Source organism: Glycine max, chromosome 14 (genome assembly GCF_000004515.6).
Source record: "Glycine max cultivar Williams 82 chromosome 14, Glycine_max_v4.0, whole genome shotgun sequence".
Classification (NCBI taxonomy): domain Eukaryota; kingdom Viridiplantae; phylum Streptophyta; class Magnoliopsida; order Fabales; family Fabaceae; genus Glycine; species Glycine max.
This window is the reverse complement of record NC_038250.2, coordinates 22818809-22823264: the sequence shown is the minus strand read 5'-3', so window position 1 is coordinate 22823264 and position 4456 is coordinate 22818809. Positions and strand designations below refer to the sequence as shown.

Here is a 4456-nt window from a genome sequence, read left to right as displayed (position 1 = left end):
TGAAAACAAGAAACAACGTAAAAATAAAATGACATTCTTTAATCTTTATAACTAAAAGTAAAAAAAAATAGAAATAATAATATTTTCAACATCCCCTTAGATGCTTATGGTATATTATGTCTAATTTAATCAAATCTTATATATTTATTTTTTTATTCATTTTCATTAGAGGAAGAATAAAATTAGTTAGAATAATTATAAAAAAATGTTATTCATCTGTCTTGAAATATAATGGTTAGCATTAATTACACATTAGAACCATGGAGTAACTCTAAAATAAGTTAATTTGTTGAATTAGAGATGTTTTCTAAAATTATATTGAGGAATTGCAGTGCTAAGTTTTTTTTTTTTTAGCTAATTTCGAAATCTTATTATTTTGTTTGAGTATTAAATATTATATTAAAATTAAAATAATAGCGTAACAATTAACAATATGTAATATATATGAAAGTGTGTATCATTGTTCCTCCTAAGCATCTGTAATGGGATTTCTTGAAAGACTTTTTAAGTAATGAAATTGTTTTGTTTTTCATTGGACCAAATTTAATCTATATGAGGAAGAATTTTTGAAAAATAAGATTTGTATCTTTTGCAAGAAATTACTTCTTAACAATAAAAACAAATATTTAAATAACACATAACAGTATCATAATTAAATAAAAATAAAAAATATAAAAATATGATTTTTTTTAAATTTCTTAGAGTTTCTTAGCATTAAAACAAAAATTATATATAAATTTCTTAGAATGATATGATACTGTGGGATCACAAAAAGTAACTTAACAAACTCACTTAAGAAATTTTTATTAGAGATACTCTGGAATATAGAATAAATCATGTTGAGAGAAGAATATTCATTTTACAAGACAACTTCATACCAATATCATCATTAAAAAAAAACTTAAATTAACATTAAATTTAAAGGGTATGTTTTTATTTTATTAATAAAATAAACACAAATTTGTAAACTCGATTGAGGTTAAAAAGATCAAAGGACATTTGTGCGCATTGCAAATTAAACATTTACATTGTCATTCTTAAATGGCACAAATAAATAAATCAATATTCTCGGCAAGTTATTCGTGGCACACAAGCTTCGAAACTAGTCAATTGTCTTCAAGCGCTTATTTTTCAATAACACGTTCTCAACAATGAAAAAAAATACGGGTGAAATTAATTAATATTGATATCTTTATGTGATAGCCTGTCTCTTGGCTCTGACATTGTGAAGGTTCCATGGCCATAGCCATGTCCTAATTCAGCCATCCAATTGGACATTTGAATTATAAATTAAACCTTCATGGCCTTATGTTATATTTCCATATGAGCTGTTCAGCTAAGTCAAACTCCACAAAATCATGCAGTACAATAGCCTTATAAACAACTTCCTAAGGACAATTACAAGTTCTCCCCATTTTAGTCTAGAACCGAATGGCAAGTTGCAACCAATGGCATCAACCCAGAAGAAGCATACTTGAATAATGTACTCAAACTTCAACATGTTATCATTGTCAAGATCTTTCACAATGCCAGAAGCATCATAGTATGTTGAACACGTCTTTAGTACCATCTCAGCTGCTCCTTTCCAATGTGCATTAACTGTGTTGTCTACCTTCCTTCTCAACAAAAGTCCACTTGTTTTCTTGTTTCAGTTCAAGGTCTGAACATGAATGATGGAATAACTTGTCAAGTTCTCCATCTCCATGTTCAATTCCAAGACAGCCGAAGATAGGATTGCTTTCTTTGTGGCACTACCTGAAAACTCAAATTCAGAACCTCATTTATGAAACTTGTGCACACTACCGGTAGTGTTTAGTGCCACTCCATCTTCGATCAATTGAAGAACAAATGGAGCAACCTTTGTGTAGGCACATTGTAGCACAGGTTCTAGGCCAAGCCAAAGCACCTAATGTGTCCATGATCAAGTTCACCCGTAGTTCGTGCACTGCTGTTAGTGGCACTTTCCCAGCTAACACTGCTGCCACAAAGTTGTTTGCATTCTGCTCTGAAAGATTCCATTTCTCTGTTATTTATAGAGGAAAATAGGAAATACCAGGTCAAATAACAAACTAGTTTAGAAATGAAAATAACAAATTACTTAACATAATTTAGCTTTTTTGTTGATGATACCTCAACTGTTTTGATTTTAAGTCTGCTTCAAAGAATCTCTCAAGTTTCTGTTCCGGTTTGAAATTTATAATTACTGCTTATAATTTAAATTATGTTAAATAAAGATTTTAGTAAAACTCTTATAATTAATATTAAAAACGTTACATAAAAAACACTTTTATTTTGGCTGTAGGCAGTAGCTACCCTCTGTTTTTACACTTGTTTTGCAGCTTGTAGCTGTTGTTGTTTTTTTGTTCTCCAATCCAAGTCCACATGAAGTTGTTGATAATAAAAAACAAGAAATTTCCATTCTTCTTTTTTTTTTTTAGTAAGTACCACAATATTGTGTTTGGATGCATCTGTGAGCTTGAGTAAAACAGTTCCTCATATCTTTCCTTAGTACTTCAAATAGTGGTACTTTAACTACCTGAAATAGGGATTACAGCTAATAAAATTCGAAATCAATTAAGTTCATCACGCTTGTAATCTGGCTTCTTTTAAAGTCATCAAAATGATTAGACAGATTATAGCCACATTATTGGTGCGTGGTAATGCGCTCGTATATAACTAGAGACTTGTCATTTGTCCGCTTCTTTTGACTTTTTTGGTACCCATCCACTATAGTTAGCACTAATTTTGTATTGTCATGGGTTTGACCATCCGCTGGTATATAACTAGAAATTTGTCGGTTAAACTATTTTTTTCTGCCTTATAGTTCCTATTTTAAATTTTAGTCCTTGCACAAAAAAATTGTGAGTTATAGTAGCTGTATGAGAAAACATTAAGTTTTAGCCTCTACACTTGCATAAGAATTATTAGTTTATACTCTGATGATAAATCGCATGTTGTCATCCATGCCATACAACAACATACTAATAAGTTCTAGAAAGGTCTTAGTTATACTCAGTTGTAATGACTTTAACCCGAAAATCAATTTTCTGCTGTAATCACAGGTTCTTGAATTGAATAATAAAGTATATTTGGGATGTTGTGTTCGAGTTTTTATTGCTAAAGGAAACGGTGAATATACCTCCAATAGAAGGTAATGTACATATTTAATGAAACTGTGCAATTGCTTTGCCTCTTGTGACTGTTTGTCGACAAAAACTCCACTTTTTAAGCAATTCTTATTTTTAAACTGTACATTTTACTAGCCATGGTGGTATTTTACTACCACTGGTGTAGTTCATGGATAAGGTTTGCATAGATAGAAGAGAGAGTGAGTAGAGAGAAAGAAAGAGACACGTGAGAAAATTGTAATCGGACACCGTTCAATGTATAGTGATCCTCATATTTTTATAACAAGGTTAACAGAGTAGTGCATAAGAACACTTCCCCTCAAGCTGGAGCCTTACTAGAAAGAGACCATGTACATTACAACTTTGTTTTAGGTTGCCTTTGTAGCTTCAAAGTGGTTGTGTTGTGGCAGCAACCACTTTGATATCTGTTAATTTATCAGACTCCTCAACCTTATGAGCTAAGGATTCAAACTCCTCCCTTGAAATTGTAATTCTTGCACCAGGTTCAGAAGGTGATGAATGACAAGGAGTAGTTCTCATAGATAACACCTTAATCTGGTCAACAACACTTGCCTATGCTGCATTAGGTGGTTCCACTTCTTCCACCGCTACTTTAACCTTTGTTTCTGCATCTTCTAACAGAAGTTTAGCCACTGCAGCTTTGATCTTCAATTTTGCAGTGTCATTCTTCATATGTTGTATTTCCCTCCTTGTTTTTTTAGTAAAGAAAACAATTGTTTCAATGTCAAGATCATTTCCTCTAATGCTCCTCTAGCTTTAGATTTTCCTGTCAAGTAGCCTTTTTGTTCAAACTCGCTTTTCCAGAGCTGTACCTGCACATTCTCAACAATGGATTCAATTTTGGATTCTTTTTCCTTCAATTCAGAGTGTCCTCTTTTTACTTTCTCCAGCTCCATCCTAAGATCTTCCACCATGCTTCTAGGGGTGTCTTCCTGTCCTGTTACTTTCTGCAGTGATTCCTTAGCACCACCAACATCCTGAGTGACATGTCTCAAAGAGTCGAAGTCTGATGTCTTTTTGAAGAACCAGTTCCCTATTCTTCCCATTCAGTTCCCCACCTTTGTCGAGTCTAATCAGTCATCACAACACATTGTAAACATCAAAATCAAAATAATCCAAACATATCAGACATCTATTTTCAAATCCACACACATAACAACCACCAAGTATAATTTTATGCATCCTCATCAAAATATTATTTGTTGATGTATTAGGCTAGCAGTTCAGCTCCTTCATTATATGGACTTATTCGATACGCACCATTAACGTCATGTAACTTAGCTATGCATAAAAAAATAAATATGAAA

At 32.2% G+C, this 4456-nt stretch overlaps 1 pseudogene; it reads right to left on the bottom strand.

The window, feature by feature from the left end:
* Nucleotides 1–3463: 3463 nt before the first annotated feature.
* On the bottom strand, nucleotides 3464–4195 carry LOC100805829 (WEB family protein At1g12150-like; annotated as a pseudogene).
* Nucleotides 4196–4456: the final 261 nt, after the last annotated feature.